We start from the raw sequence: 20,649 nt of genomic DNA, 5'->3' as shown, positions 1-20,649 counted from the left end.
AGGAAAAGAACAGGTGAAAAGAATCAGTGAAAGGAACCCTCCCCTTATTGTAATAAGGAAAGAGACACATCACAGCTACCCTTAGAGCTTGCATATTTATTGAACAAATCCTACTAAAATAGCTAAAATACATTGGGTACTTGCATTATTAAAGATCACATTGTTACAAAAGCCTGCATTTTCAGCAGTACACAACTGCAACTATACATAAATGCCACAACTGCTGAATATTACTTCTTGCTCTATATACAGCACAGCAGACATATCTATTCTATTGGAAAATAAAGTGTACAAGGAAAGGGATACAGAAGGTAGGGAAAGGAAAGAAATCTAGAAGTGCAGTGCATGCATTGGTATTTAACAGTCAGAAGCTAAGACAGTTCAGAACAAGGCCTGCCCTGTAAAAGGAAGAGCTAAAAGACAGAATTATATAAAAAATTAAGGTGGGCTTTCAGACTGTGTCTAACACAACAACACTCCATGAGTAGATGATACTGCTTAGTTTTGTGGTTTGTGTTATTTTGTATTGATAGTAGTTTGGGAGCAAGAACAAAAATGTAAAGTCCACGTAGATAGTAGTGTGGAAATGTACACTTTCCCCTTTAGGACTTCTCTTCCCAGAAATTTGCTGTATTTTTCTTACTATATCCCCTAGTTTATGGATTTGAAGAGGACATTAAAACTTGTCCCTTCTTTTAAAAAGGCTTGTAAGAAAAAAAGACAAAAATCAAGAGATTTTGAGAAGTTGGTGGAAAATTATTGCTCATCTTTCTCCATAAGGTGGATAGGAGTCAGAAAGGAGATTTTACGAAAATTACAGTTTTGTGATTGCTCCCACTATAACTGCATGTTTGTGAGTGGACACTGATAGGGAATCAGTTCCTCACTTGTACACTATAAGTAGTTACTCACCTACAGCACTGAATAAGAAAGCCACACTGAAGACACAAGTAAACAAGTCAGTCCAGTCTAAAGAACAACATTCAGAAAAACAAAGTACCAACACCTTCTCAGAACATGGAAATAAAAAATAACTCCATCAGAGCTACCTTGCCAAGGAGCATATTTAAAGTCCAAAATAGCACCATTCATCAGTGTCTCAAATCCCGTGGCAGCATCACGATCACTTACCACAAGGAAACCATGAGTTTCATACTACTTCTATACATCAAAAGAGTACATGGATAAAATATAGAGATATATAGACAATCAATGAAAATAAACTACTAGGCTTGTTACATCTAAATGAAAAAAAAGGGGACTCTCAGCCTCTGCAAGAAGCAGTTTGGGTTGGTGGAAATGGAGAGAGTGGTTTACCAGTTGTGTGTGAGCTGTGGAGTTTGAGTAGTGAAAGACATTGCTGTGGTAGAACCAGGCCTGAGGGCCCACCTGTAATGTTTGTAAACATGGATTCACAGTGTGAAATTCTGAGAGCTTTCGCTTGAGTTAGAATGTTAAAAACTATTTTTTTATGGTACACGTTTATCCACTGTTATTCTCTAAAGCAAGGCTCAGAGTCCCATAGTTTCTTCTTACACTTGATGATTTACACAGAAACAATTTCCAATACATGACACCATGACCTCATCAAACCCATACACCATGTGTAATATGAATGGAGAAATAATGTTTAGAAAGCGTAGAGGTAATTGATTTTGGTGAAATGTTGTCCATAGCCACTTGCTGGAGCCAGGCGCTCCACCTCACTTTTCTTGCGATTTACTTCCTTCGAGATGGGGAGATTTCCCTGTGGAGAGGAAAAAGTGATATTAGCTGTGCTTCTGTTTGGTGGGGTGCTTCCTTCTCCCATCCTAAGCTTTCCATAGTTCCCCAGCTTTAGTTCATCTACTAAACATGACTGAATAGCCTGTAAATACTGATGCCACAGAGAACAAAGGGGTTGTTTGAAAACCAGGCAGTTCTTGCAGCACCTGGGAAAAACATTTCACTTGGGCATGAATGAATGTGTCCTAGCAGCAAAAAATGCAGAAGAGCCAACATAAAAGTGCATCTTTTTTATGAAAGATCATTTTAATATTAAGAAAACTTTTTCCAGCTTAGACCTCTCATTTTTAAAAAACCTTACTGTTTAACTTACGTACACTAGTAAGTCACTTTCTTATATTAATCCATCAAAAAGAGCACACACGAAACACTGCAGTGTCTTTCTTGTTCTGGGCAGGTAAGGAAGTGGTGTGCCATATAAGCCAGCTGCCTCAGATCTTTGCTAACCATACATATTAACTGTGCCTATTCAGCAAAGTTTTTAAACAGCATTTAAATATATGTTCATTTTAGGCCTCAGAAAGAAGCCTAAAGGCTAAGCACGTGCCTAAAGTACTCTGCTGATGATATGTCACTATGAGATCTGAAACAAAAATAATTTGTTGAGCTAGTAATGTATCTTAAGGAGAAAAAAAGTCTATGTCTTTTGTGTTTAAAAGGTAAGAGTTGTAACGGTGTTTTATTGCTCATATTGTTTAGGATATGTTTGTCACATAAGCATAATGCTTCTCTTTGTATAAGAAATTAAAGTTATCTTCTCCAAGTTCATTTTTTTTTTCTGATGTGAGGGTTGTGAATTTCTGAATTAGGAATTAAACACATGGCAGTTTCCCAATGACCAATAAAATGCCATTTTCAGCAATTTTTCCTTTCCTGGCTCCTTAAACCCAGAATTTTCACTGGGATGTTCATACTTGCTACATTTGCTTGTGCTGGGACTGAAGCAATCCCATGGCTCTCCCCCTTCATTTATCACAGTTTACAGGATAAATTCTGCTTTTAGGTAGGTGAACTCCCCATGGGGTCCTGCACTGCACACAGGTGCAGTTTTCAGTCTGAGCACAGAGCAAATCCCTTCCTGGAGACAACTGGTGGCCTGTTCCTTTGGGGCATCAAGAAGTGGAGGAAAAGAGCAGAATTTGGCCGGGACGTATGCAGAAGGATAAGGAGTTGTAACGTACATTTGCTAGAGCCTATATGGGTATTTTGCAAGCATTTCAAAATGAGAAAATAACATTTAATTTTTAGTGACTGTACAAACATATTTCCTCACAGGACTCTAGAAAATTCCATCCTCATGATAATATTTTTACTTATTTTTGTTGTACTAAATTTTCTACTTGTGTATCATTACAGGATATGAAGGGAAAACTAGAAACTTACACATGCAAACAGGCACACCACACAGACCAAAGGTCTGGGCAAATTTCCAAAAGCATTGTGTCGGGCAGTTCCTTTTCAGCTGTGAAAACAACCTCAGTCCTGAAATCCTGCCATACAATCATGAGATATAAAGTCCCGTGTGACCCTTCAAGGTCTGGAAATAAACTGTCATTAAGAACTGAAGCCTTTTATATTTGTTGGTTGCATGAAAATAAATTTAAAAAAAACCAAACCAACAAACCACTTTTTTCTCAAATAATAGTTTTTAAAAATCTATTAATTTTACTTTATTCTTTCAGTAGTTCAAGCTGTTTAGCATTGAGTAGATAAAACTGCTCAGCTGGAGGACTGAAAACTTTCTGCAGTTTTTTTCACCAATTTATCCTAATTAATTTAATAGTACAAATGAAAAAAATTCCAAAGATGTATAGTTTCTGTTAAAGATGATACGCTGCTGGAAGCTGGACTGTGTGCAACTGATCCTGAAGCTGCTTTTGAAGGTCAATTGTGAAATAAAGTTTGGAGCTAGTTCTAAAAACTGGTCATTGTACCAGCATATGCCAAAAAATCTTCTGAAGAATTACATAAAGGCTAGGAAAAAAACACTGTATTTTAAAAACAAGAATCCAGTAACTTTAAAGGGGAAAAAGATTTATAATATGTTTTGGCTAGTTGAGAAACTGTTATCCCTTCTGAGAAACTTTTATTTTAAGCTAAGTACAGCATAAACCCACAGCTATTCATAAATCCAATATAATGCAGCATTGTTGCTATGCTGCACATAGTGCATAGCTTCATTCCTGTTCTTCAGGAGAAACTTCATTTGATGATGAATGACAACTTACTGAAAACTCCTAACTTAACATTTTGAATAAAAATAATCTAGTTAACACACAGCTGATTCATAAAATTAGCAAATTCATCTGGTGTAAGTATGACCCTATAGAGCCCATTCATCATGCTCTGGCACTGCTACCAGTTGTCTCAGCTGAACTGTTGGAATACTGTGAATGCTAAGAATGGCAGTACTGCCACATATGCTAGTTTAGAGACTGGCAGGCTGGCACATGAGCCTGCAAATAGCCCACCTATAAACTTTAGAAGTTCCCTTGTAGAGGAAAAAGTGTACAGGAAAGTATAATGTTATCCAGACGGAATAATAGCAGAGTTTTGTTAACAGGGAGCAGAAGCCTAGCTAATAACTGAAACTTAATCAAAATGATTTTCCATGTGTTCTCTTCTTTACTTACCTGCTTGAGCCAGTAATTGAAAGGGAATATGAGAATAAAACATGTACATCCTGTAGTTCTGCACAATCTGTTATCTTTCGCTACTCAAATTTAATGTCCAGATTCACATTTCTTAAACCAGTAATGGTAACAGAATGAAATCTTATTAATTCTGTCTAATGAGCCACATCTTCTGCCTTTATGTTGTGGTACTTCTTGTCAAACTCAGATGAAAACTTCCTTGCTTTGTATGCTTGTTACTCATGCCAGGTAAGGCACAAGCAAGGTACTTAATAAAAGATAAGCAACACCTAGTTCCTCCTGCTGCATTATTGACTTTTTCATCTGCATTGCTAGGAAAGCATTGCCAAAATTAAGCATTCAGAACTCAGATGTCAGGCTTGTAAAATTATGAGACAGGCTTAAGAAATATGGGCCCTTGAAAATTAGTATGTTTTCCTTCTGGTGTGCAGCCAGCAAGAGTCCATGTTTTCTGCAAACCCGAAGGCTAAAAACATGATTATAAAATGAAAGCTGAAATCTTCAGTTAACTGCATGGTGCAAGGAGCCAAGGCTTTAAGAAAAACAGAGTAACATGAGACACGTGATGAAATCATGAGACCTGGCTACTTTCTTGAAGCGGTTGTAAAATAAAATACATTGAACTTTCAAGTTTTAAATTCTTTTTTCTGAAAACTTTCATCTTAGCAAACTATTGCATGAAAGAAATTACACAAATAACTTTACCTTTGGAAATTCCCCATCCCCACGGCTGGTTGGAAAGATCTTCTGGCTTAACCAAATCATTGAACTTGGCTGATAAACCTGCAGTGACATAAATATATACAAGATCTTACTAACAAAGAGAGATTCATTAAATGCAGTGGTGTTCATGTGACAGACAGCATGACTGAAACAAGTCTGATGTCAGTAGAGCTTAGCCCAGAGTGTTTAATGTTTAGTGCATATTTTTTTATACCCATGACAACATCTGTCCCTAGAGAATTCCAACTATATTGTTTTATGTTTATCTGCATTCAACAGGCGCTTTAAGAAAAAATAAATAAGAGCATTTTTTTTTAATATCTCTGATAAATTCTTTATAAGAGGATGTCTGTGATAATGAACTTGCTGAGGATATTGTGAGAAAACATGTCCATTCCCTTCTGCCAGAGGTCACTGGCAAAGGGCTGTTTAATGAAGTTCATTTTCTTTGCTGATGACTGCAGGTGACAAGAGCAACACACATTTGATACCCTTTCACAATGAGTGGTGAACTAGAATGTATAACTTTGTAAGATCATTGAAACAATTATAATTCTGTGTTAGCACCCTGTGTTTTCCACATTAAAAAATTTTCAACACATTATAAAACACATACAAGAAAACAGCTGGCAGCAGGATTTAATGGTTAAGGTGCTGGCCTACGATGTCTACAGGAAAATTCTTCTGAGTAGAATGGGTAAGATCTAGAGCTGGGCACTGACTACAGTGGAGGTTAAAGTGAATAAATATCAAGCTAATGCCTCTCAGCTTCAAGATGAAGATCAGAATATCTCTTCATCTCAGCCTCCGAAATGATGAAGTGGTGAGGCACAAGTTACAGACAATGCTGAAATCCTTAAATTTAATTCCTGCTGGGTCTGTCTCCTGGGCCCTTGGTGTTTGGTGAATTGAACTCTTTCTGCATGACACCTGGATGTCAAACTGTTAGTGTTTTGAGCTAGCCTTTATAAATTACACCATTCAAATTTGTTTGCACTTTGGGAATCAAAACTTTCATTGTCAGTTAAGTAAGTGATGGACCAGTTTCACTCACCGGCTTGCTACTGCGCATATATTGAAACATGAGGAAAGTTTTCATTTCTGTGGAGGTACATGTTGACTATTAGGTGTCACAACTGGACTAGTTCTATCCTGGAGAAATTATTGGAAAATTCTTTAAATCATCTTCCCAATAGAAAATACTGAGCTCTTCTGTAATGCAGGACACAGAGGAGGGAAATTTAAAACACAAAGCTCAAGGCAGTGCCTGCTTTGTACATTGTCCCATGCTTTTCTGCAGTATCAACCACTGTGCTTTCTACTGATTAAAGGAACAGATTGGTGGGGTTTTTTCATATCTGAGGTCTCAGACAAGCCAGTTCAGCTCTCTGGCTGCGTTTGACATAAAATAACCAATGCATAGCATAGGGCACCCTGTGAATTCAGTTAATGTTCACGCTGAATATTTGAAACACTTGAATGAAAGATACCAAGTAACCTCTGAGCTCTTCTGTTGCTATTTATAATCACCAGTTACCCATTCTGCAGTTATGTCTTGATTTTATTGTGTAGTCATACTTTCTGTGTGAAAACTCGTGGTGGGAAATAGCAATAGGAGTTCAGCTCTACCACAGGACATGCTGTTCACACCAGCAAAGTATACAAAATGTATATAGGAGGATGGCATAAGCATCAGAACACAGTATTAGTCATTATCATGAATACAACCTTCTATATTTTCCATGGAGCCTGAGATGTATTTAGGTTTGCCTACAGGCTGTGTTATCCCTATTAATAAACTAATAGGAATAAAATAAGCACCTGAAGTTAAATGAAAAAGACAGGAAACCTCAAATTAAATTCATAAAAACTTGGAGGAATTGCAGTTTGAGGGTGGATTTTGGGAATGAAGCAGGACGGAAAAGGTGTAAATTGTAACATGAGCTCACAACTCTGCTCCAGGGTAAAAAAAAAACAAACACCAAAACCTACCACCACCCAAAAAATAACCTGCACAATCCCCAAACTCTTTCACAGTAATTCTCTGTAAAGAAAAAAAAATCCATTCATATCCTTTTTTCTTCTTCAAAAACAAATACTGTGGCCCATATTGGTAGATAATAATCACGTGGACCTATTTCACATAGAAGACACACAGAAGTGACTGTTCTGCTATGACTGTACCAGAGTCCTGAATGGACAAAGGACTTTAAATCTCTGCCTTGGGAGCAATGCTGAAGGGCTGGAGAATCATGGCTTAGATCCTGGCCAAATGGAGGAAGATTCTGGAATGGAAAAAAAGATGCTGGCATAGAGAAGTCCACTTAAGATTTACTGTAATTCACTACAAGGGGGAAAAAAGAGACAAAAAGCAAACCATGATGTCTTGCTGTGCTTTATAACTGCAGAAACTACTTAGAAGTTCAGATATACTGATAACTAGGGTGTTAGAAAAACATATAGAACATTAATTCAACGACAGCCGCTCAAAATTACTGATATAAATGTTGCAAGATGAGCTACAGAGAGAGGAAAGCAATGCTCCATTATGGAGTAGGATGTAAGGGTTACAACATTCCAGCTGTTAGCATGAAGCAAATACTCCTAAATAAATGCTTCCATTGATAAACACCAAATTTTCATTTCTTAGTACTTCCTGTGTGACTGTTACACAAGTGCAGGCTTGGCTTAAATAACCAAAGTATCAGAATTCAGAACAGAATTACTGAGCTTTAGGATGGATTGAAAACTGCAGTCAGTGCAAGTCTGCGTAATGCTGACTCACACTGATAGCCTCAGTATTGGATATTCATTAGCCAGACAGTTAAGCTAGGAAGCTTCATCCATGAACTATGACATCTGGGAAGAGCTACCTGAGACACTGCTATACAGCAACATGCAGTTCTGCCTGAAACACTGACAACTTGAAAACTGGGAATTATGGGTCCTCTATGCGTATGCGTTCAGTTTAGTAGCCTCCAGTCTCCTGAAAAGACACAAATAATAAAATTTAATATTGAAGAAAGAGCAAAAGTGGAGGAAAAGAAATGCCTAGTCTATGTACCAGCTCTCTCAGATTCCAGAACAACTGACGGGTTTTTGTGTTGTTTTGGTTTGGGGTTTTTTTTTTCAAAACCAGGAGGATTCAAAACCAGCAGAGTCTTCTTTAGTCCTTTTCCCAATAGGCTGAGAAACTCTTTTGCTCTTCCTCCATTTTACCAACATTCAAAATTCCAATTCCGTTTTTTTTTCATTGCAAGTCATGCCTTCTTAAAGAACAATGGTAGGGGAGCACAATATTTTGCCCAGCCTTAAAACAGATACATAGAATAATTTTAACAGAGCTGAATGAAACATACTCTATCAGTCACATCAAAATGCTAAAATTGATTTGGTACCCACTCTTCATTCCTATTCATTAAGAGCATCTTTCAAACATTCAGAAAAATCCATCAAGAGGAAAAAACCCTCAGATTTATGGCATGCTAAACTTACTAAAATGATCATACTCCTGTTAAGCATTCCCAAGGTTTTTATAGTTAAGAAACAATTGAGAAAGCCCTTGGAATTACTTTTTATATCTTTTTTCCCCCATGTGAACCACAACTAAATTCCTGCAATCGAGTCTTGTTCAGGACTTAAGTTGTATTCAACTGCACTCTTCATTTCTTAACTAAAAGTTTACTGAGGAGCAACTGCTCTGAGGAAATCAACAACCACCTTTTAGAGAACTTCAGATAACTTATTTGTCTTACAAATCAATTTTGAGGCAGAGGGAAATGAAAACAAAAAGGAAATGATGACAAGTACTCTAGATCCTAATTCCAAATAAAGGTGACCATCTCCAGTAATTCTGCAGTAGCCTACCTAGGAAAGGAAAAATAAAGAAAACTATAAGAAAAATATTTACTATATGGATTAGCAGTGTAATAGCAGACACAGATGGCAACATGCTGAGAAACAATGGAGTAGAATGATAAGAGGTGTGTGTGGAAAAGAAAGAAAGAAAAAGGCATGTTTGTTCTCTCATTTAACAGCACTAAAATGACATTGTGCAGCTGTGAGGACTAAGTGCCCTGTGCGTGCCTAATCCAGAACAGAGAGAGGGAGAGAGGCCACCCTCCTCCTGAGAGTGGGCTGTATAGCCAAAAAGGAACACTGCTCTTCATTTCTGTACCCACATTTCTTTAAAATTTCTTAGTTACCAGCTACTTTGAGCTGTCGATGTACTTTTCACAGCACATCCTACCATGCACTTCTCAATTCCCCCAAATGCCTCCCACTGCAATAAAATATTTTCTTTCTAACCAACATCCCACAATCACAATCCAAATGCATAAACAATCTTACTGCACCACTGCTCAAACACTAAATAAGTAATCTTGTGAATGAAAACCTCACTAATTCTTTTTAAACCAAACTGGAGGGAAAGCTTGCGCAAGGATTAAAGCCTTTGCTTCAGTGCAAGGGGTAAACTAATGCTCCCATCTGTAGCAATTTATTTTTAAGACGGTGAGGGGAATATTATGAAAGTATAAAATACAAATATCCACTGTGTTGCTAACCTAGAACACAAGATTTAATACATATAGCAGCTGTCAGCTGAATGGTTGCTGCTTTTTAAGAGTTTAGTTGGGCAGCAGTATTCTATCAGTCAGCTTTTATTTTCCAGGTCTTCTGGAGAGAGCAGTGACAAGGCTACATGAAGAGTACTCATCATTACTCCTTATTTCAATGAGTCCTTGAAGTTTTGATGAGCCTCTGTTATATTTAAGAAGCTGTACTCATGATCGAACAGGATGCTGCTATTGTGATAGGCTGACTCTGGAAGAGGCTCACTGAGGAAGCTTTTCCTACTGAAACAGCAGAAACCAAAACTTGGCCAAGTTAAAGTGAAACTTCATTACCTTAGCTTAATAATTTAAAAATTCTGTGAACATGTGATTTAGCAGATGGGAGGCTTAACAATTTTGTGAACTTGTTTGCTTGAATGTCTCTGCATCACGAATCTGATCCTCTGCTTGAGGTGCGGCAACAGTCATCCCAAATAACCTGACTTCATGTTTTCAGTATCCTGTCAGGGCAGCAGATTTTTCTGTCATCCCTGTTTTCCACATCAGTGTCATGAACATTAAAAAATCAGTGGGGAAAAACAATAATTTACATTTCTTTCACTTGGTTAACTCCACACAGTAAAGAAAGTTAGATAAATGGTTTGAGAGAACTGATGAAGAATTACATCACGATTCTCCAGCTGGGATTGCTCCAAGTGGCTCACCCTTTTGTGAGACTTTACCTGCCATTGCAATGATAATTAATACTTGGCAGCATATCAGCAGAACATGGCAGGACAACTGTACACCTGAATTTGCCTTTGACTTCTCTGCATCAGCATCCTTTGATGTCTTTGCCTTTTCATGGGGAAGATATCGTTGCTGCTTTTTATTCCTCCCTATCTGATGACTCAAACTCACAACCACATAGAGATGAAAAGGCCTAAATGAGACAAGTATGCTTTTCCTTGCATCCCCCTCTCCACACTGCACATGAATTATAAAGTTTATTCATTAGGTATTTGGGGATTTTTATAGTCCTTTGGCATCTCTTCTGCAATTTCTGTCAATTTCACAGAATAGGATGTTATTTGCTCCTTCCCTACACAACATAAGGAAGTGACCTTGGAGGTAGTTTTTTTAGATTTTAATGGAAAATCTCCCCCTGTAAACCCATCTTCATCTGTTGTTTCCTTTTTTCTTCTTAAAGCATCTATTCTTGAGGTTACACTGAAGTGTCTGCTCCTATGCAGTCTCCTACCTTGGCTTATCTGCACCAGCTGCTTCAAGGGGCTCACTCCTGCCCTCATCCATACACAGGTTACATCTTTTATATGTGTGTACTTACGTATAAGACTTCTGCCCACTTCTTTACCCAGTAAGAAGCCCTCTACAGAAACTTCAGCTGTCTTCTAACATATGTGATTGAATGAGGTTAGTTAGAGAAAACACTTTCTAACTTTGCCTGGGGAGGAATCCACACCACCTGAATGTAATGCAATTTTTAGGAAGAGAGATCAATTTTCACTTTTCTGCACCAGTTAGGATCAATACAGTTTGTGTGCTACAAGTGTTGTCATGCTGCTTTTTTACTTCATTAATACACAAAAATAATTGCAAAGCATTGTTAATATTTACCATGCATACACAAAGACTAAGAGGGAAAAATCTAACAGTACATTGTGAACACTGTCATAAATGCTCCTCCAGCTTCTTAATGAATTAATGATTTTTACAAAGATACTCATTACCACAGTGTTGCACTCCTTGAAAGAGAAAGAATGCATTTATTTCAGAAAAAATAAGAAACAAATGTATTATGTGGAAAGTTTCATTAAGCAATAAAATGGCTGCAAATTACTTTGTTCCTCCAGTAAATTTTTGTGTATGTTCTCTGAAACTGCAAAACATCACAGAAATCAAAAGAAGCAAATCAGCCATCAGAAAACCAAACTCAGAACCCAGTACAACCCCACATATTTATTTTTTTTTTGCCTCTGTACTACAGTATTTTTTTGTTGCTTTACTTAACATGCAACACACAGAAAAACAACAACAGGGCTGAGAATTAAAATAATACTCAAGTTCTCAGTTAATTACATAGGAGTTTGTAATTTGCTCTTCAAGTACAATAAGGTAGAACGTAATTGGTAACTATTTGCATCTACACCTAATGGTAACTGCAGAACAAGAGGCACATAAGCAAATCTCTTGTTATAAACTCAGGTGAACACACGTCATGGCAGCAAAAATTCTGGACCAAAGGATGCACAGTGGTTTTTCAGTAGTTTCATACCTAACATGGACAAGTTACTTGAGCTACAGAGGAAGAAAAAGAGCATGGTCAGAGGCTGACCAAAAAGCCTATTTAGTGCAGTGTCCTCACTCTACAGAGTTTTGATCTTAAGGGAAAGACCAGCAAGAACAGTGGCCAGTAAGTAAATCCTTAAGAATAAGAACAGAGACAGACCAGAAAAATGCTTCTCCTGTGTGCCCTCTCAAACCTGGCCCTCCAGTCTTGGGGTACACAAAATGTATACACCAAGAAGTCTCCCAAAAAAGTGTTTGTTTTTCAAAATTTCCTATACAATTTCTAAATTAATGGCCTGAACACTGTAACTTACAGAAGGCTCAAGAGACTGCTTTGGACTACAAGAGCTTTTCTCTCACATACCAAAAAGATGAGCAGAAATCCTACCAGAGATGCTGTTCCCCAAGTGGAGGCAAGCTCACTGCCTCTGCCAACTGCTTTCCAGTGGCAGAGAATTGAGCCCAGCCACAAGAGCCCTCCTTTCCCCTCCGGAGTTGCCAGCCCCTTGCCCAAGCACCATTTTACAGGCAAGTATTAAAAAGCCCCAGCCATACTCTTGGAAACGGGAGGGAGAACCACATGGTAGAACCACTACTCACTTACCTCATTAAAAGAGATGTAATGAGGGCAGCTGATTGTTAACAAGTGCTTGAAAGCAGCGTGGTACATTTACCTGAAGCCTATTACCAGGCTCTACTAGGCAGGCAGTAATGCAGCTAAGTGCTACTCCAGATACAAAAGCACAAAATGTATCATGTATGTTCTGGAGGCTAAAAGTAATAAAATATCTGTGGGTTCTGGGACTCATCTAAGGAGCTGTGTAAACTCATACGCTTTCATGATGGAGATTTATCACAGATACACAGCCATTTTAAAGCAAAGAAGGGAGATTTGTTCCTCTCTAACTTGACCTTTCTAAGTAGCTCTGTGGTGTCAATGTGCACCTTCTAAATATCAGTGCTGGAAGAGGCCAGAGGTTCTTTCTGATAATGTGTGTATTAAGTCAAGGCTTTTACCACCTCCAGTGAGGACACACAAATTTCTTATAACTTTTTTCAACTGGCTCCCACATAAGTATGCCAAGCTAGTAGAGAGACAATCAGGTTACTGTTAACAAAATTATTCCAGAGGCAGTTCTTCCTGCAGGATGAGAAAATCCTACTAATTCTGAGGGTGGGTTGTTTTTGCTTGTTTGTTTGTTTTAATGCAGTATTTACACAAGGAAACATCAGGAATGCTCCCAGCAACATGTACACAGGGATTCATTCAGTCCTGCTACTGTGAATTTGCCAGACCAGAAGTTCAAATTGAATTACATATAACAGTCAGTAATGATTCATACTATCATTCTACATTAAACATATGAAAATAATATTTTTTGCACCTTTTGAGATTGTGCCCTCAATCAATATGGTTTAATGTGGTGAATAAATATTTGAAATAAAACCAAAATACAAAGAGTTAAAACTATTTTTATTAAAATATCCTCTTCCAGTAAATGATGCCAGCTGAATTATGTTTATGAAGTTGTTCTAGAACTATTAACTGTCATCCTTTTCCCATCTCTTTAGCCATATACAAGAATCAGAACTCAAGTATGAAGCAGCAGTATACCAATGTTAGAAAAAAACTAAAAATGTTGTTAGTTATGGCTTTAGATCCCAAGCCTTAAAAACCAATGTCACATCTGTAGTGTTACTAGATGTATATTCTTATTTCTGATTTTCCAAAATTTCAGCCTTTGAGAAAAAATTTAGTAAAAATCTTTCCTGGACCTAGTATTGCATAAATCTCCATTCCACGTGTCAACACAGTTCTGTTCTGATAGAGTATACTGGGGCAGAGTAACAAAATTTTAGCACCCAGAGCATATTTCTGACTGAGTAGAAACAAGTATATAAAAGCTTTTGTCTTTTCATGTGCATATGAGCTGTACCACTGAAATATCCACAGTATCTATACCTCTGGGCAAAAATTACTTTTTTTTTAAGCTCTACTTTTCTACTCATAATCAAGTACATGGTTGTTTTCTGCTCAGCTGAACAGGTGGCTTGACAGAAGTATTCCAAAAACTTGTTTGTATTTCTGCTTATAAACTTTGTAAGCTGGAAATTTTAATTCTCCCTGAGTTTTCATCAATCAAGCAGCACTGCATAAACTACACACAATGTATGAGACGCACATTACATAAGCATAATAAAAAAGCACAATATACACATTCATATGGCCAAAACTGCTTAGCTTTCATCCCTCACAATTACTTCTCTTGACCAAATTATGCCCATGCTATACACGAACAGAAGAGGATCTGACAGTCCTGCAGGTTCTGCGTGGCTCTGACTTACCATAAAGGAGACTCCAATTCCAGTTCCAGTACCAGGCTTGGTAATTATCAACCAGGTATGAGTTTTCTCATGCCAGACCAAGAGCTGCTTTTGTCCAGTTTGTGCCTAGTAATAGGTTGGACATAATGTCTCATTTCAATACCTTGCCTTTTTTTTCCCCTCAGAGCATATAAAAGGTTCCAAATAATGCCTGCCTCTGCCAGACCAATTCTAGGCTCCATTCTCCACAAATAATCCTAAAATTATGCAGACCTGTTCCAGCCCAGGAGCACAGAAAATTACAGAATGTGTAAAGACACCTGCATGTAACTCCCTGGAAAAAGGTTAGTAATGGCTAAACTGGGATGACATCTTAAACATAAAATTTGCTTCATAAATATCTTCACCTAATGTAAATGATATTATAATTTCTTTACAAACTAAAAAAAACGCCCCACACAAACAAAAAACTAAATGGGATTGTGATTCTTTTCAACCAAATGCAGGCTATCATTTCTTTCCCTCTGACTTAACAAAGAAGGGCTTTTCTCCAAACTGTTTTCACCCTTAATCATCATCCCCTATTTCTCTTTTTCCCACAGTAAGACTATAAAATTCAGGGAATGTAAACGACAGAATATGACAGAATAACCTCAGAACTGATGCAGTTCAGGCAAGGATGCACTACAGGAAGCATTCAGCCCAAATGACCTATTTCCAGAGCCTTTTTGCTCTGGGATGACACAGCTATACTGTACAACAGCCAGCCTAGAGATTCCACACCAGTAAGACAGGCTGACAAGAAAGCTGTCTCATTTTGGTAAGCCAGGAGCAAATTAATGATTGGCTCTAGATTATCTTTTGTGTACTTTAAGAAAAGTCAAAATTAAATTATTAAGGATCTGTTTACTGATATACACATTTTTTATTGTTAGGTTGAATTCCTCAAGCACCTGCTCTGTGAGCTCTCAGAACTTAACCTACAATGCACAAGAAGGAGAAAAGGACACAGCTGAGGGCTTTGGAAGCAAATAAACAGACCACTTCTCTAACTGTCTAAAATGATAGTCTGGTTTCTTTCTTTAAAAACCAATATTTACCATAACAAACACAAACAAACAACACAAACCCCAACCCTTTCCTGGTTTTGGTAGGAGCCTTCTTTGAGGTCACAGAAAACTGTAATTAAGACTTCCTTACTCCCACTCTTCTAACAAGTTCCTTTATTTAAACGATTGGATCACTTTCAATGATTGGATGGGGCAGAAAAAAATTTAAAACAAATTATTTTTTTTAATTCTTTTTTAGTTAGAACCTTTTTCCCCCCTGGTTAGCACTAAAATTTTAGTTTATATTTCATGACACAGCACTTGCCATTAAGGTAGTATACAGAAGTTCTAGCATTTCAAATTAAAAGAGCACTTAATTCACCTCAGGATTTTATACATTGCACATAAATATAAAACACTCTTTCCTCCTTCAAGTAGACACTTAAGGAAATACATTATACAGAAGTAAGGACAGATCCCCAAATGGCAAATGTTCTTGTGTAAGATGGCTCAAAATGTCTATGAGTTAAAATGATAAGAATAATAAAAAGTGCAGTCTTCTGCTTTTCTGTTTCTCTTAAAATTGAGGATATTATTATTAAACAGGTGCAAGAAAGATTGATTAATTAACCAGGTAATTCTAATTCCAAGTCCAGGAAAAGGAGAAGAAGCACTGAAAACTAATGTGTTAAATAACTTGCTTTTACTGTTTAAAACATTTTATGAGAAAAGAACATTAAGAAACTAAGGGTAAGACAGTGAAGTTAAACCAAGAATTCGTTTGTTCTCACTTATTCTAGTCACTTCAAATTTTACTGTAAGCCTAGCTAAATAATTAATGAACTTTCAGACAGGCAAAGGAATAAGAAAGTTATTTTCCACCATTTTTTAAGGTCTATCTCAGTCTAGTGAAACATGATAGCTAAATTTTCACTGGTCAGTGAGAGCAAGATAGAGCCTTTGCATATACTGTGATATTAAAAACAAAGTAAGAACTTTTATTGTCATGTATTGCAGTGTGTAGAAAGTGTTGATAAGCAAAGAAGAGTATTTCCTGCAAATTAGAATGGTTAGAGATACTTGCAGTTAATCCAAGAATATGGCAAAGACAAGTGTGTCCACTACTGCAAGGAAAGTGTGTCACTGGTCTGACTTAGTATTACATTCAGTATTAGTGTGCCAGGAGTGAAAGAAAGGGGAAAAAAGGGTGGTGGTAGGAGAAGAGATTCTGCCAAGTATCACATCTTAAACAACCTTGCAAGCTGGGGTAAAACCTAATCATACAGTTTAATTCTGATCACAAAAAAGAAGTGGAACTTTTAAAAATAGCTAAATGAGGTTTGTATTTATGTTACACTGCAAAGCAAACGATGGGACCAGACAGGTGAGTAACAGCAGGGTTTTTTGCATTTGGATAGCTCTAAGTTGTATTTTATGTTCTGGCCCAGAGACTGGCTTTACAAAACTGATTTCATTGACTACTACAGGAACCTTGCTAGATTTATAGAACCATCTGCTGGTAGAAATCAGTGGCTATTTTATGCCTAACTAAACTTAAAATAATCTTTTGTTCCATAGATAGGCATATATTGCACATAGCAGCCTGCATAACATCTAAAATGTGGGCTGATTGTCACCTTGGTGTTGGTAGGAAAACAGTTGCCTTATCCAATATTCCACAGTTGTGTGAACAACATGTATTTTAACATGATTTCTATTCACAGTTTAAGTGAATCATTTCCCTTTTAATTCCCCACCCCCATCTATTCATTTATACACAGATGAGCAAAGCACTTTGATGAAAGTAGGTTCCAGAATAGACTAAAACTCCAGAATTTGAAAGTTTATTTTTGCAGATAGGAATGATATAAAACAAGGAGCCAAAACCAAAAACAAAGCCTTTATAACAGAGTATGTATTTGCTTATTTTAATCATTCTTTGATCATCCCTCCTCCCCCATATCAAAACAATCCCAAAGAACCAGACAGGGATAATATTTATACAATTAACTTAACCAATCTTCGTAAGAGTATGTCCCTCAAAACCTCACACTGGGGAAAATATTCTATGCTAATGTATGCCTTATGCAATGCTACTTAAAGCATTGCTCAATACTAACTGAGGTTTGATCATGATTTTATCATGTAGCACCCAAAATACATCACATTTTTGTCAGTACATGTATTTAGATATGCTTCAGTGATAGCTGCATCCTCAACTAAGAATGCTATAGGATAACAAACCATCTAAACTAAATCTGCCTACTTTGAGCACTTTTTCTGAAAAAAACCTGTTACCTTTGTCCTGCTGATTCTGAGACAGTCCTTCTCAGAGAACACCATATTTATATGCATATCCTTAAAATCAGGAGTTTGTCAGCAGTGGGATCTCAAAGTATAACAAATGGGCTTTAATCAATAAAAATACAAACACAATTAGCACTAAAGGAAACAGGTTATTGTTCATTAAACACATTCCAAACAAGTGCCTGTAAGTTCAGTCAGGTTTGAGGCCTAGACACTTTTTCTAGAACAGATCACAAAGAATGGTAGTGTTTTCAGAAGGTTAACCTAATAAGAAAATTTAGTTTACACCTTATGTACTTCCCTGACAGACTAACATTAAATCTGTTTCACTTACAAAGTGCAATGACCTATTTCTTCTTTCTGGGAGAAAGGTGTCAGTGTTGGCATTACTGGATATTGTTTTGTCTGCATACATTGCTACCTGTGTTATGATGTGTATTTTTCACAATAACTTAAATATTTCTTGTTTCAATTAAATAAGCCTTAGTGCACAGAGAGGGATTTCAGATTTTTATTCAAAAAATGCAAGAAAATATAAGATTCAACATAAGGAGCTTTTCAGAGTACATCAGTTATTGTATGGCAAATCCCCATAGCCTCAAAAATATGTTGTATAAAGGTCCTATTTATAAATGAGTATTGGGAAGACGTAAATAAGGTTTGTATTGAAACAAAAAATTATTGATACTCTGCTAAAGCAACTAATTCTTACCATTTTTAGGTTCTATTAAGTCTTGGGATTGCAGTTTCTCTCAAGTAGCACAAGGAGAACAATCTGAAAACAATTTTAAAAAAATTAAAAATAAAAAAAAAAAAGTCATTCCAACTGTTGTGATATTTGAAAGGTATGTTTTTGTCAGCATAACAGTGGGTGAACCAAGTATAAGCTTTAGTGGTTAAGATTAAAGTCATGCAAATTATTCTAACCACACATATGCTTATATATCATGCATCTCTGCACTTCAGTGGTCTGTAGGCTTAAATACAGGACAAAGGAATCCCTGGTACCTGGATTTGCAGAACCCTATGCTATTCTTAGCACTGGGTACATTTCTGAAGAGCCTCATACGTAATGGTTAACACAGGTAAAAATCTGTCAAGAGGACAAAAATCTGTCACTCTATGTTTACCGTAATTTGTGGTCCATTGTTCCCAGGCATACTACTAAGTGTGGGTTTTTGCAGTCAAGGAACAAGTATAACACAATGTAATGGCCCAGAGAGTAGGTATTTTTGGAAATGGCACTGCATTACATAACCTCCAGTTTTCTCCCTCTCTCTATTCCATACACACCCCCTATTTTAAACAGGGAGAGAAAAAAAAAAGAGAGTAGGTCCTACCTCATTTACTTTAAATTATCACTCTCTTAATGGACTGAATTGGTAGCAAACCTCCTTTATCAGCTTTCTTATAGCAAGAAAAATTAAAGTTCTCTTCTATTAATTACATATTTCTTACCTATAGCATGTATGTATGAAATACAATTAGGTATGAGTCATATGTTTACACAAACACATACATATTGGATTTAACACTGCAAACTCATATATCTATAAACGTACACAAAAACACTTGAAAAAAGCAGCACGTCACTACACATTCAGCAAAATATGGTTTGTTTTGGTTTTGGTTTTTTTTTGGTTTTTGTTTTTTTTCTCAAAAGAACCACCCAAAATTTATCTGCTGCACATGCAAAAATGCAGAAGGCTGTTGCAAGAATGACTGCTTTCTAAAAATAAACCCCAGCAGCCTGAGAGGAATCCAGTGTCAGGGTGGAGAAGAGCGAGATTCGTTTTACAAGGGAGAAGAAAGGAGATGATAAACCTATCCTAGAGCCTTGCATGCATGCTAACAAAGCCAAGCACATTAGATTCAAAAATGCATTTTGGTGTTTACAGAGTGCAAAACCCAGAAAAGGGAAAAAATTTAGAAAATCACTTCTCATCTCCCCTTGCATGTGTGCAGAAAAATCCTCAGCCTAGAAATCCAGCCTTAAAGCACAAAGAGTTAGATACAAATACTGCACGTTTTCTCATTTTCCTTAAAAAAGCCTGTTTGGAAATGTGCCCCGAGAGGGGAAAGCCAAGCTGCAGCAAAGTCCGGCTAAGGACAAAAAGAAATCAAAAAGAAATGAAAAGAAACAGAGAAACACAGAGAGAAGAAAGCGGAAAGGGGGGAGAGGGAGGGAGAGAGAGAAAGGGGATTAATTAAAAAAAATAAAATTCTGTGGATTGGAATTGCATATACTTACAGACAAAAGCCCCCGCTCCCTGCTCACTTTCTGTCCTTTCTACATGATCTGAAACACAAATGTGGATTACAAAAGGGCAGCATGCTACAGAAGGGAATTTATAGTTGGGGGAGTGGAGAGAGGGTAGGGGGTGTGGGTAAGAATGACTGCACCTCTCCCAAAGTGCAGCCTCGGAGAAAAAAAAAAAAAGAAAAAAGGGGTGGGGGTAGCTGGGGGAAAGTCTCTCTCTCTCTCTCTCTCTCTCCCCCCTCCCTCCCTCCCCCCCATTCCCTCTCTCGGGCTGGGTTTTGCTTGCCAGCGCCGGTTATATTGAACAATGAGCTAATTCTGATGGTAGCTGGCCAGCTGCCAGCTCCATCCCCCCTTTACACACACACACACACACACGCACGCACACACACTCCCCCTGCCCGCCCGCCTCCCCCCGCACGATGCTGCAGCGCCAGACTGCTTAGTCTGCAATAATCCGCAGCCCCGCGTTCCCCCGCTGTCTGGGAGCCACCGGGCAGCGCCCGCCGGCCGAGCCCCGCCGGGGCAGCGCCGGACGCGGGGCGATGGTGCGGGGAGCGGGTGCGGGGCGATGGTGCGGGGAGCGGGTGCGGGACGCGGCGGGGCGGGCGCGGGGAGCGGAGCGCGCTGGCTCCGGGCCGCGGGGATCCCGCACCCCTGGGCGGCGGCCAGCCCGGGCGGGG

General features: G+C 37.9%; 1 long non-coding RNA gene across 5 annotated transcripts; it reads right to left on the bottom strand.

Moving 5' to 3' along the window:
• Positions 1-1,525: 1,525 nt before the first annotated feature.
• Positions 1,526-20,207, bottom strand: LOC121664625. 5 transcript variants are annotated; one of them, XR_006016055.1, is made up of 8 exons: positions 19,958-20,207; positions 18,419-18,481; positions 17,698-17,808; positions 14,372-14,476; positions 8,036-8,148; positions 7,347-7,447; positions 5,145-5,222; positions 1,526-1,747 (listed from the first exon to the last, which is right to left on the bottom strand). It is a non-coding gene; the product is annotated as an uncharacterized LOC121664625 (long non-coding RNA). The 5 variants fall into 5 exon arrangements; XR_006016056.1 differs by lacking the exon at positions 14,372-14,476 and having other exon boundaries at positions 19,958-20,206; XR_006016054.1 differs by lacking the exons at positions 14,372-14,476; positions 17,698-17,808 and having other exon boundaries at positions 7,347-7,506; positions 19,958-20,206.
• Positions 20,208-20,649: the final 442 nt, after the last annotated feature.

This window comes from Corvus kubaryi, unplaced genomic scaffold (assembly GCF_017639235.1).
Source record: "Corvus kubaryi isolate FWS band 111438036 unplaced genomic scaffold, C.kubaryi_AGA036_p1.0 37302, whole genome shotgun sequence".
Classification (NCBI taxonomy): Eukaryota; Metazoa; Chordata; class Aves; order Passeriformes; family Corvidae; genus Corvus; species Corvus kubaryi.
This window is presented reverse-complemented; position numbering and strand designations above follow the sequence as displayed.